Source organism: Schistocerca gregaria, chromosome 5, assembly GCF_023897955.1.
Source record: "Schistocerca gregaria isolate iqSchGreg1 chromosome 5, iqSchGreg1.2, whole genome shotgun sequence".
NCBI classification, from domain to species: Eukaryota; Metazoa; Arthropoda; class Insecta; order Orthoptera; family Acrididae; genus Schistocerca; species Schistocerca gregaria.
Genome location: NC_064924.1, coordinates 499,216,739 through 499,230,777, shown reverse-complemented (window position 1 = coordinate 499,230,777; position 14,039 = coordinate 499,216,739). Strand labels below are relative to the sequence as shown.

Below are 14,039 nucleotides of genomic sequence, written 5' to 3'. Positions count from 1 at the left end.
CGTTATTCGTAAACACCTACAGGCGTCGCTCAATGTTAGCTATATCTCTGGTCATCACAACAAGACATAGCCTGAAACTTCTTACACCCAAAAGATATCGCCAATAAGGCAGTATCTTAGCACCTTAAAAATGCACAATTCATCAAGCCGCATCACATGAAGTCTACCATCCTCTTGGGGCAAGACTTTTTCCTTTTCACACTTACTTGATACCGAGTAACGGTAACATCACTAAATCAGTGCAACGTCCTTCAAAACTAAGAATAAGAACAACCAGTAACAAGTCCAGCACCACAGGGAGTCTAATTCCAAGCCGGCAACATGACAAAAGGAGTCCAATTAAAACTCACCTGTCCTTGACAGAGCAATGGATATCATGGTATTACTGAGGATGTTCGAAACAATATTTTTAGTCATCTTTTACATCTGATCTCGTCTTTCTTACCTCAGCCAGAAAAAAAATGTTACGTCTTTATAAACGCAGATTTAAAGATTTCCGCCATACATAACGAATGAAACTGCTTTAATACTGTGTAGTTCAATCAAATGGACGGTAAGAGGCCTTCTCTTCTGCATGCTAAACTTGATGTCTTCTGTTTCATAAACTTATTTTCTAGTATCTCTCATTTAACGCAGCCTACACGTCTTATGCGAGGCAACCCGACTGGAAATGCGGCATATTTTACATTTTGTTGAGAAAGCCTTACATGCCTATATGATGTTCGTAAGTTAACTTCCCTGCCATCATTAGTTATTTCACAGGAACATCTGGGCAGGTAGGCAGTAGCTTAGTGTATCAAATGTACCCGGACACCCCAAAAAACATATGCTTTACATATTAGGTGCATTGTGCTGCCACCTACTGCCAGGTGCTCCCTATCAGCGGCCTCAGTAGTCGTTAGACATCGTGAGAGAGCAGAATGGGCGCTCCGCGGAACTCATGGACTTCGAACGTGGTCGGGTGATTGTGTGTCACTTGTGACATACGTCTAGTACGCGGGATTTCCACACTCCCAAACATCACTAGGTCAACTGTTTTCAATGCGATAGCGGAGTGGAAACGTGAAGGGATACGTACAGCAGAAAAGCGTACAGGCCGACCACGTCTGTTGACTGACAGTTGAAGAAGGTCGTAACGTGTAATATGCAGACCAACACACAGGAATTCTGAACTGCATCAGGATCCACTGCGAGTACTATGACAGTTACGCAGGAGGTGAGAAAATTTGGATTTCATGGTCGAGCGGCTGTTCTTAAGCCACACATCACGCCGGCAAATGCCAAACGACGCCTCACTTGGAGTGAGGAGCGTAAACATTGGACGACTGAACAGTGGGAAAACGTTGTGTGGAGTGACGAATCACGCTACACAACGTGGCGATCCGATGGCACGGTATGGGTATGGCGAATGCCCGGTGACCGTCATCTGCCAACGTTTGTAATGCCAAGAGTAAAATTCGGAGGCGGTGGTGGTATTATAATATGGTCGTGTTTTTAATGGAGGGGGCTTGCACCCCTTGTTGTTTTGCATGGCACTATCACAGCACAGGCCTACGTTGATATTTTAAGCACCTTCTTGCTACCCACTGTTGAAGAGCCATTCGGGGATGGCGATTGCATCTTTCAACACGATCGAGCACCAGTTCATAATGCATGGCCTGTGGCGGAGTGGTTATACGGCAATAACATCCCTAAAATGGATTGACCTGCACAGAGTCCTGACCTGAATCCAACAGAACACCTGTGGGATGTTTTGGAACGCCGCCACCGACAGCGATATATCTCCTGAGTGCAGCGCTCTGTGAAGAATTGGCCCTCATTCCCCAAGAAACCTTCCAGCACCTGACTGAACGTATGCCTGCGAAAGTGGAAGCTGTCATCAAGGCAAAGGGTGGGCCAACACCATATCGAATTCCAGCATTACCGATGGTGGGCTCCACGAACTTTTAAGTCATTTCAGCCAGGTGTCCGGATACTTTTGATCACGTAGTGTACTACTACCGAATTTTTTGTCGAGTTCGTGTCCCTCGTAAGAACAACTGTAGTCTGAGATATTTGTTGCAAGTACTCAGTGTAGCATCGAGGCGGAGACTAATGTCAGCGGTACGCTGGCAAAGCCGGTGGCGAGCGACTTCACTGGGTACTGATCCTGACACTTGTCACTCGTCATCTTTCTCGGTCATGTTCAAAGTTCATCGATAATGAAACTATCAACAGCCTTAGCAAACTTTTAGTACATAAAGAAGAAAACTTCGAGGATTATTTTTGACAACGCTTTGGCTGTGTTTTAAACAAAAACGAAAATGGACTCCGAATCGACCGTTGTAACTATGATGTAAGGTCAAGTATCGGATGAACGGACCTGTTCATGTGCGACACATTCGTTCGTTGATGCATCGGGGATAAGCGTGCTTGTGGAGCACTGCTTCATCGTGAAATGATTGCAGAGTGGTCTCCAGAACGCCACAAATTCTGAACGTGTGGCAGCTACAGGTATTTTTATTTTCGATGTAAGCTAAAAACCAAGATACCTTTCAGGTATTTGTGTTGGCCGACAAACTTGTGTTTCTGAATAGAACACGATAATCCAAGGCACTGGTATTCCGAACAGAGAAACACACCGTTAATTTTTTTTTCAAAGTTTATTACCGTATTTCCAACATAACATTTATCACGTAAACAGTAAATAGGGTGAGCACCCACTTTTCCCCTTGTCCGAAACGTGTATCCTAAGCAAAAACAGTGCCTGGGGTATGTGGTGGTATGATTGAAATACTGAGAATTTGCATTAAAGGAACTAATCAAAACATGTACAGATTAAGCCATTTATTTCTCAAAACAATTACAAGTATTAATCATTAACAAAAAATAATACATCAAATATTAAGTGGACGTTTATAAACATCGTTTGAAGAAAAACTTTCATTTACACGAGGATGCGCTGGTAGGTCATGCCTCCGAATTTATGTGAAAACAAAAGTTTTTACATAAAACAAACTGTATTAACATTCTGCAACTGCATTCTTCATGTCTACACATTTATTTCTCAAAACAGTCATCCTAACGACGAACACTGTTCTCCCAACGACAGATCAGTTTGTTGATAACGTCACTGTAGGATGTTCAACTTGGTTGACGGAGTCACAACCTCATCTCTGCTTGCATCGCTTCATCACTACGAAAGTTAAGTGCTGGAAAGTGTTAAGTTTTAGTAACATTCCAAGCTCTGTTACACCCGCTTACGTTAGCACCACCGTTTCCTTGATTACAAGCATGAACAATATGAACAATGGTGTCCATGCAATCGGCAAAGTACACATCTTTTATTCTTCTACGGATTTCCGTGCGGGGGGGGGGGGGGGGGGGTAACTGCTGGGGTTTCAGCAGCTTCTTTTATTCAATGAATTGTAAGAAATTATGAAAACTTTATTAGGTTGCTGCCTCCTCCGCAACGGTAAAATTAGCCGAACATGTGAACTGCTCCAATCCAATCGACGTGTGCGTACAGGTGATAGCAGGTCAGTTTACTCCAAAAACTTTTACATGAATCTCAAAACAGAAACAACGAAATCATCCTCGTCCACAAGGAACGATTTCTTGTCTTATTTTACCCCTCGTCGTTCACCACCTGCTTACGTTTGTGTACAAGACGGTGAGTAGCTGAAAGTAGTTATACTCTGTGGACATACACTTTAAGTATAAAAGCACTGATACTATGGTTTTGAAAAAAAAAATCAATAAATTCTTAAGCATGTTTCTGTTTCCTCTCCAGTGATCGTCGATGATTTCATAATATAATCAGAGCGACCTGCACACACTGATTGGTCTTCACGTTCTCGTCTAATTTCCTATGCTGAGTCGTCATTTTGTTAATGATATACTTCCAACTATCGTTGAGGTCACCTGTGCCTGCGTTTTTACAGTAGTTTCACAGAGTTACAGGCGCCGTCCACTTTAACAGTCTGATTACCCCGTCTGCGGTTGGCTTTATTGTTCCAGTTTTTTCTCTATAGGTCTGACGATCTAGCGGCTCCTAGGCATCACTTCTGACAGTTTCTAATTTTCCTCTCAAGGCGTGGATTTTTCTCCAGCTGCTCTGTGGCGTTGTAGAATTTTGTTTTGATACCTGTATTTAGTTCACTACTAGTGAAATGCAGTAGCAGTTTCCTGATAAATATTAGGTTTGATTGTTTCCGTTCGTTGAAGTTTGGTCTCAAGAGCAAGAATATTTCGCTTTGTTTTCAAAGATGTGTTGTCGACTACCGCAAGATCTCCTGTACTAGTACATCCAGTCGTGTACGTATTTCTTCTCTTTAAACAATAGTGTATTGGTGTCAGTCGGACTGAGTGAATTTGTCTCCATTAGTATACACTGTATTTGAAACTGTATTCCGCTTATATATGCGGCATCCCACAGTTAGGATGGCTGTATCTTCTGCATAGCTGAGGGGGCTTACGATAACCTTGTCTATTGTAGGAAAATTACTCATATGGGGTGAAGAAAATTGGCGAGACAACTTACGATAACCTTGTCTATTGTAGGAAAATTACTCATATGGGGTGAAGAAAATTGGCGAGACAACTTCCCCTTTGGAATAAAAACTGTTTTGATATTAAGACCATTTGTCGTCAATAAGTAAACGTCCTTACAGGAAACATTCTGATTTTAACGAAGCGCTCTGGGGTTTGTGCTAACTTGAATCGCTACAATTTACCATGAGCATTCTCAATGTGTGAAATGGCCCCAGCAATGGATTTTTGGTTTAAAAGGGGAGAGGAGGGCCAAACTGCGAGGTCATCGGTACCTTGTTCCCAGTGGAACAATTACCCAACACAATGGCACAATAACAAAAGAAAGGAAGAACCAGAAGAACGACAGAAGGACAACAAACACTATGACGGACAAAACAGGACAAGAAAACCACAGAGACACGCAAGAAACAAGGAGAGGAGATTAAAAACAAGAAAGGAGATTACAATGGCTGGCTGACCATGAGAATAAGAAAGAGCCAGCCACTCTGCAACACACAAAACCTCCACGCTTAAAGCCCTAGGGTGGAGAACACAGAGGGACAAAGGACATGAACTAAAACTCAGATCACATGATAAAACCCACCCTCACAAATAAAACGTAAAACTAAAGTTACTGTTGAGGAGTTATCGCTCAACACCAAGGTAGGGTGCTGGGAAAGTTAAAAGTCCTCCGCAGAGCGGCTAAAAGTGGGAAGTCCAGCAAGAGGTGGACGACTGCCATCTGGGAGCCCCAGGGACACTGATGTGGGCCCTCGCGACGGAGGAAGTGACCATATGAAAGCCACGTATGGCCAATTCAGAGTCAACAAAGGACAACTGATTCCCTGCGAGAAGCCTGCAGGGAAGACTTCCACACATTCGCAGTCTCCTTAATGACAGGCAGTTTGTTGTGCATACTGTTATGCCACTACGTCTCCCAAGGCCGGAAAACCTTGCGGCGTAAGACAGAACGCAGGTCAGTTTCAGAGATGCCCCTCTCCAGGAGCGGTTTCTGCGTATCCTGTTTGGGCAGCCTGTCAGCATGTTCGTTATCTGGGATTCCGACATGTCCTGGGGTTCACACAAACACCTCTGAACGATTGGACCGTTCCAGGGCAGAGATGGACTCCTGGATATGCGCTACCAACGGATGGCGAGTGTAGCACTGGTCGATAGCTTGTAAGCTGCTTAGGGATTCAGAACAGAGAGGAAACGACTCACCATGACAGGAACCGATGTACTGAAGTGCATGAGATATGGCCACATGCTCTGAAGTGAACACACTGCAGCCAGCGGTCAAGAATGCTGTTCAATATAGGCACTGTGGACATAGGCGAAGCCAACATTACCATCAGCCATCGAGCCGTCGGTGTAAACACTTCACAGTCCCGGAACACGTCAAAAATCGAAGGGAAGTGAGATCAGCGAGCGGCGAGGATAACGGAGTCCTTAGGGCTATGCAAAAGCCCCAGACGAAGCTTTAGTTGAGGTGTACACCAAGGAGGTGTACGTGAATCGACCTCAAGTAGAAGTGGTAAAGGAAAGGACTCCAGTTAGGACAGAAGGGATCGTACGTGAACTGCAATCGTGTGCCCCGACCGGGGCAGACAATGCGGGAAATGAACTGCCGTGAGTGGGAAAAGGAGACGGTGATTTGGATGCTCAGGAGAACTACGAATGTGTGCAACATAGCTGGCGAGCAGTTGTGCACGGCGGATCCGCAATGGAGGGACTCCGGCATCTACCAGGGCACTAGCCACAGGGTTCGATCTAAAAGCTCCCGTCGCTAGGCGAACGCCACAGTGGTGTACTGGGTCGAGGAAAAGCAACGCTGAGTGCGCCGCCAAACGGTAAACCAGACGTGGATCGTCATTAAGATAAAGTTCAGGTCCCGGATGAACGTTACGACGGCGACAGAAGTGCATGACACTGCGGCAGAAAACTGAAAGCCGTGGGCTAGAGCTCATGACTGCGCCTTGTGAATGGCTCCCTGTAGGCGCCGCTCAGCAACACCAGTATTGGAGGAGCGATACGAAGTGCAGAAGTCATCCACATACAGAGAAGGGGAGACCGACGTCCCTACGGCTGCTGCTAGGCCGTTGATGGCCACTAAAAAAAAAGAGATACACTCAATACAGAACCCTGTGGAACGCCATTCTCCTGAATACGGGAGGGAGGCAACTATGGGAGGCACCAAAAAGTACAGAACGACAGAAAGTTTTCGATAAAAATCGGGAGTGGGCCTTGGAGATCCCACTCATACAATGTAGTAAGTATTTGATGTCGCCAGGTCGTGTCGGAAGTCAAAAAAGATGGCAACCAGATGTTATCAGTGATAGAGCGACCTTGGCGGAAGCCGCCCTGACATGGAGCCAGAAGGCCACGTGACTCCAGGACCCAAACCAACTGCTGACACACCATACGTTCCAACAGCTTACAGAGAAGGTTGGTGGTGATGCTGATGGGCCGATAGCTATGCACATCGAGCGGATTTTTACTGAGTTTGAGCACCGGAATGATGGTGCTCTCCTGCCACTGCGACGGAAAGATGCCATCGCACCAGATCTGGTTGAATATGACGAGTAGATGTCGCTTGTAGTAAGACTAGATATGTTTAATCATATGACTGTGGATCCCATCCGGCTCAGGAGCTATGTCGGGACAATGTGCAAGGGCACCGAAGAGTTCCCACTCTTTAAATGGGACGTTATAGGGTTCACTGTGGCGTGTACTGAACGAGAGGACTTTCCTTTCCATCCGCCGTTTGAGAGTGCGAAAGGCTGGGGTAATTCTCCAACGCAGAGGAGCGAGGACAGTGCTCGGCAACGTGCTCGCCAATCGCGTTTGCGTTGGTAGATGACACGCCTTTTGTAACACCGAGAGCACCTGTTGGGGTCTGGTACCCAGGAATTCGTTTGATCTTCATCCAGACTTGGGAAGGTGATGTATGGCACCCAATGGTCGAGACGTATCGCTCCCCGCACTCCTGTTTCCGTCGTTTGATAAGCTGGCGAACGCGGGCACGGCCGTTTAAAGGCTATGAGGTGCTCCGGGGAAGGGTGCCGCTTATGCCACTATAGAGCTTGCCGACGCCCTTTAATTGCCTCAGCGACTTCCGGCGACCACCAAGGGACTGTCTTTCGCCGGGGGCACCTTAAAGAACGAGGGATCGTGTTTTCGGCCTCAGAAACGATCGTTGTTACCTGCTCAACCAACACATCATCGATATTACGATGTGGGGGAGATTTAACGGTGACAGCAGAGGTGAAGGCTTCCTAGCCTGCCTTGTTTAAAGCCTACCTGGGCAGCCGCAAATGGGCCTGATTCCGGGGCAGTGACTGGATGGATGGATGGATGGATGGATGGATGGATGGATGGATGGATGGATGGATGGATATGGGCGCTCAACAGTGTAGTCTTTAGCGCCCGAACGGAAACAACAACGGACGAGTGTCACTAAAATGCAGCAAGTGCTAAAATAGGATTAAAATTAAAAGTGAAAGGCTACATAGGCAGTTTGCACGTCAACAGATGCAAGGTGGAATGCAGCACATAAAGAGGATAACTGCAAGAGAACGTAAGTGAAATTGTTAAAATGAAGCACATAGCACATGTTTGGAACTGGCCTATTACAAGTATAAAAAGGAGTAAGCCACTCGGCAACACACTAAAAATTCCAACCTAAAATTTTTGGCTGAAGCCCAGAAACATCACAGTACCTTAAAACTTTCTTGACACTCGCCTCGTCATCGGCTAGAATCGAGGGCAGATCCCCACTAATATTAACTTCCGCCCCGATAGAACGATATAAATCACACTCAACTAAAATGTGGCGTACAGTGATTCGTACGCCACAGGCATCACACAGTAGGGGTTTTTCTCACCGTAGTAAGAAGGCATGCGTAAGAGGACAGTGCCCTATGCGAAGACGTGTAAGGGTCACATCGTCACGCCTAGGTGACCGGCAGGAGGAACAACACGGCTGAATGGTGGGTTTCACCAATCGCAGCTTATTTTCCCTCACCGCCAGCCATTCCTCTTCCCACAATTGCATACACTTCCGCCGCAGCACAGAAACAATACCTTGCAAAGGAATAGAACATTGTGTCGCCTCCGGTAATCTGCAGGCGTCCTTGGCAGCTCTATCAGCTTGTTCATTTCCCCGTATGCCCACATGCCCTGGCACCTAGCAAAAGGACACTTGCTTGCCCTGTCGTTGGAGGATGTACAGTTGGTCGTAAATCAGCTGTTCCAACTTCTCCGATGGGTACAGGTTCTGCAGTGACTGTAATGCGCTCATTGGGTCAGAGAAAATTAGAAAGTTTTTGCCCTGAGTACACCGAATCTGCTCCAGTGCCTTCAGGATCGCGTGAAATTCTGCGGAAAAAAACAGTGTATTCCTGGGGAAGGCAATTCCTGATGACACGTTCGGGGAACACTACTGAGCAGCCAAGAAAATCCCCCTGTTGGGATCCATCAGTGTATACTACTGTAAAATCATGATGCCTATCTAAAATGTTAAAAAATAAAGATTTGAAAGTAAAATCTGTCTTTCTTAAAATTTGCCAAATCTAAAATCAGTCTGGGACTCTGGAGGAGCCAAGGTGAGTATCTGCTCCAACCTCGACATGAAACATTAAAACCGGCCACACCCATCTCTAAAATGCAATCCTTTGCACGAATCCCATAGGGCCTTGTTGCTCGTTGCCGGTTGCGAAAAAGCCTTTCCAGTGGAGGCCGAGCAACAGTGTCGTATGCAGGCGTGTATGGTGTGGATAATGTTTTATAGGCCTGGCGCACCATTAGTAGACGCCGCCGGAGGGGAAGTGGCGGTTCACCTGCCTCTGCACACAGGCTCGGTATGGGGCTCGTTCTGAACGCCCCAGTGGCCAGCCGAATCCCCTCATGGTGCACCACATCAAACAGCTTCAAATAAGTGGGTCTTGCAGACCCATACACCGTGCATCCATAATCAAGCCGGGACCGCACGAAGGCTCTGTAAAACCGGAGTAGACAAGTCCTGTCTGCTCCCCATGTGAGGTGACTAAGACATTTTAAACTAGACAGCGCCTTAAGAGACCGTTTTTTCAGTTCCTTAATGTGTGGCAGCCACGTAAGCTTAGAATCAAAAGCGAGGCCCAGAAACTTCACCGTGTCTTTAAAATTCAAAACGGTGTCCCTCATCCTCAACTCAGTCAAGTCAAAAATGGAACGAGAACGGTTAAAAAAAACACACACGCCGACTTATCAGTTGAAAACTGAAAACCACTCCTCTGTGCCCAGTCATCCAAACGTCGGAGAGTGAGTTGCAACTGACGAGTCGTCGTTGCAAGGCTGGAAGAAGAGTAAAATACAGAGAAATCGTCCACAAACAAGGAACACTGCACGGGACTTTTCACAACAGACGTAATACTATTAATAGCAATAGCAAAGACCGTCACACTTAAAACACTACCTTGAGGGACACCGTTCTTTTGTTCAAAGCGACTAGACAGTACGTCTACGACTCGGTACCGAAAATAATGTGGCGACAGGAAGGACCGAATAAAATTGGGAAGACATCCACGAAAACCCCATTCGTGGAGCTGCCTGATGATAAGATGCCTCCAAGTAGTGTCGTATGCCTTTTCAATGTCAAAAAATATTCCCAACAGGTAATGCTGGCGCAGGAAAGCCTGTTATATGGCCGCCTCCAGGAGGGCCAGGTTATCAAAGGTGGAGCGATACCTCCAGAACCCACACTGAAAGTGACTAAGGAGTTGTCTGGATTCTAGCATCCAGACAAGGCGGCGGTTGACCATCCGCTCCAAGGTCGGTCCCACGCAGCTAGTGAGGGCAACACTACGGTAACTACCCGGGCACGTGCGGTCTTTCCCAGGTTTTAAAAGAGGAATTAAAATTGCTTCACGCCACGAGTCGGGGAGGTGACCGGACACCCAAACTAGAGCAAAAAGTCGGAGGAGGATTTCTTTATTTCTCCCTGGGAGGTGCCGCAGCATGCTATAGTGGATTCTATCCTGGCCAGGGGATGTATCACGAGCCCCACACAATGCAGAATCCACTTCCCACATGGAAAACTGGCAGTTGTACTCTTCTGTATTGGGTGAGCGGAAGTCAAAACTGCTCCTCTCAGCAGACACTCTGTGGGGCTGGAAAGCTGGATTCTGACTGGCGGTTGCAGTAATAGCTGCAAAATGAGCCGCCATAGACTGGGCAATATCTTTTGGGGTCGTGTGAAGAGTACCATTCCACATTATATCAGCCATAGGGCGCCTCCCACCTCTCCCAGAAATCCTCCTGATGGTCTCCCATACAATGGACCTTCGTGTAGAACGATTAATGGTGTTAAGGAACTGCTGCCACGACCTCTTCTTGCTCTCCCGTATAATCTGACGACACTTTGCCCTCGCCACCCGAAAAGCTGCAAGGTTCCCTACAGTTGGCCGGCATTTGAACCTACGCAGAGGTGCCCGCCTAGCCCTGACTGCACAGCGGCATTCGTCGCTCCACCAAGGGACAGGCTGCTGCTTCTGTTGTCCCGTGGACTGTAGGATGGACGCTTCACTGGCGCGGTGGATCACTTCAGTAATATGATCCACCCATTCCTGGACACTGACCCGATGTTCAAACTGGGCGAGTTGACTATACAGTGCCCAGTTGGCTCTACCGAGCACCCATCGAGGCGGTTTCCTTTCTGGTTCCACTGCATGTGGCACGTGAATCCGGATGGGGAAGTGATTGCTGCCATGTAAGTCATCAACCACTTCCCATGCAGCAGTGTGGGCGATGGCTGGAGAGCAAAGCGATAGATCAATGGCAGAGAACGACCCAATTGCAATGCAAAAATGCGTGCTTTGACCTGTATTTAGCAAATGGGCACTGGTAGACAGAAGAAGCCTCTCAATTGCTCTACCCCTGGGGCAAGTACTCACAGATGGTGGTGGTGGTTAGTGTTTAACGTCCCGTCGACAACGACGTCATTAGAGACGGAGCGCAAGCTCGAGTTAGGGAAGGATTGGGAAGGAAATCGGCCGTGCCCTTTCACAGAAACCATCCCGGCATTTGCCTGAAACGATTTAGGGAAATCACGGAAAACCTAAATCACGATGGCCGGAGACGGGATTGAACCGTCGTCCTCCCGAGTACTCACAGAGCCCCAAAGCATATTGTGTGCATTATAATCACCACAGAGGATGAAGGAGTGGGGGAGCTGTTTAAGAAGATCACTGAGAGCCTCTTGGTCAAGCAAATCATGTGGGGGCAGGTAAAGCGAACATACTGTTAGCATATGGCGCACATGTACTAATATTGCAAATGCCTGTAAATCCGTCGTGATGGAGAGAGGCGAGGAGTGGTAGTTGGTGTTGACGAAGATACCTACTCCTCCTCGAGCTCTCTGTCCACTCAGGTAGTTCTTATTGTGGAGGACATAACCACGTAGCTCTGGGGTGTATGTTTCACTGAAATTTGTCTCTTACAGACATACACACATATGTCTATCCTGAATCAATAGACGTAGTTCCTCCACATGTGTCCTGAACCCTTGCAGGTTCCGTTGTAGTATGGGAGCCATCACGGTCGTTGTATTTTCTGCCTCTCTTTCCGCCGACGTGGGGAGACTGCAGCGGGTGGAGGCTCAGTCTTGGGGCGAGATGATTGCCCCATATTCTCAGCCTCCATCAGCTCTGGGGAAGAGTCTGCTGAAGCGTCTAGCGGGACCACATTAACATGATCCGAGGGTTTACCAGCCGATTTAATCTGTTGGTGCTGCTTCACATGTGCTTTCCTTTGTTTAGAGGGCTTTGCTGGAACAGGAGCTGGGGGGGGGGGGCGGGGGGAGGGTTATGACCATGCTGGGCTTTGGAACAGCCTCAGCAGTCGGAGATGCCTGGGGCTCTTCAATGTGAGCTACTGTACCTTTCTCTGCTGTTCTAGGAGGGGCTACAGGCTCTGATACAGTTGCTGCCTTGCAAGTGCACTGACATGTGCACGTGTTCGTGCCAGCACTAACAACCTCCGTCTGTGTAGATGCATCGACCTTCGGAGGCGGCTTCTGAACAATGGAAGCAAAGGACGTAACGAATGTAGGGGGCTGCATGGATTTAAAGATCTTTTTGGCTTCACTGTAGGGGATACGCTTAGTTGTTTTTATTTCTTGTATTTTACGTTCCTCTAGGAAGATTCTACAGTCCCTACTCCAAACAGGGTGGGTTTCAGAACAGTTTATACATCTGACAGGCGACGAACAGTCAATTCCGTCATGGGCAGCCTTACTACAGTTGCCACACGCCGCTTCTCTCTTACACCCTAGAGTTGTATGCCCAAAACGCTGGCACTGAAAACAGCGCATTGGGTTTGGGACATACGACCGGACATTTAGTCGAAGAAATCCTGCCTCGACGTGTTCTGGGAGTTTGGTGGTATTGAAAGTAAGAATGAAAGAGTCAGATTTCACCAGGTTCCCATCAACCCTTTTCATGATGTTCTGAACGTCAACAATTCCCTCCTGAGCCCACTCACTCTTTAATTCTTCTACAGGAATGTCCACGAGATCCCTACAGGTAACAACATCCTTACTGGAGTTCAGGGTGCTGTGAAGCTCTGTATCGATAGTGTATTCCACAAAGCTTTTAGCTGTTTGAAGGTTAACTGCTTGCTGAGCAGTTGATGTTTCAACAAGCAGTGTCCCATTCCGTAAACGCTTCACTGATTTTAAAGTTCCAGCTATTCCTTCTAGACCATTTTGGATATAGAATGGCGAAACCTTTTCAAAGGAACCCTCTTTCCTTTTTATAATTAAAAACCCATTCTGGTTTTCAGTATTTGCTCTGTTACTCTGAACTGCTGTACGTTTGCTGACGCCGGAGTCAGGAGGACTGGCTAACCTAGCCCTCTTGTTGGATTGGGCGGTAGTGCCTACCAGCGGTCCACCCATCCCACTGGCCAGCGAAAAATTAGGAGGAGGAAAAGAGGAAGAATTAGTGGTATTCATTGTCGTCCCACGAGCAGCTAGGGAAACTTACGTCCATCCAGACAGAGCCCCGCATGCCTGGATAAGCCTCGTGCAACTAAGGTGCGGCAGGTTCCCCAGAGGTTGCCCGCTAGCGACTGTTCCACCTCAACAGCCATGCACCTTATCGGCGCGCAGCACTCCTTAAGATTGAAGGTTTTTTTTGTTTTTTTTTTTTTATAGAGGTATGTACCGTCCTCGCGATCCAGGCAACCAAGCCAAGATCCCCGGTCCCTAAGACACACAACGTTCCACCGTTGCGCCAAACGGTGGTCGCTGAAGCATGCCCAGAGCTTACGGTATCAGCAGACTGGCGGCGCACACCAGTCCACAGCTCGAGGACCCCGGGTTCGCCAAGCCCATACCCAGCAAACGAATGCTGAGCTCCCTGAGGGAAGTGACTGGAAGATGGGGAAGTGGTCACCACCACAATGGTCGTCATGTGCTACCAGTGGGTAGATGGGAGGAGTCCTGAGCTGCAAATTGATAAATCAATGACTGAGCAACTACCATGAGC

At 47.6% G+C, this 14,039-nt stretch overlaps 1 protein-coding gene across 2 annotated transcripts in view; it reads right to left on the bottom strand.

The window, feature by feature from the left end:
* LOC126272870 (alpha-catulin) overlaps window positions 1–14,039 on the bottom strand; it is a 396,855-nt gene that overhangs the window by 308,516 nt on the left and 74,300 nt on the right. The window lies entirely within an intron of this gene.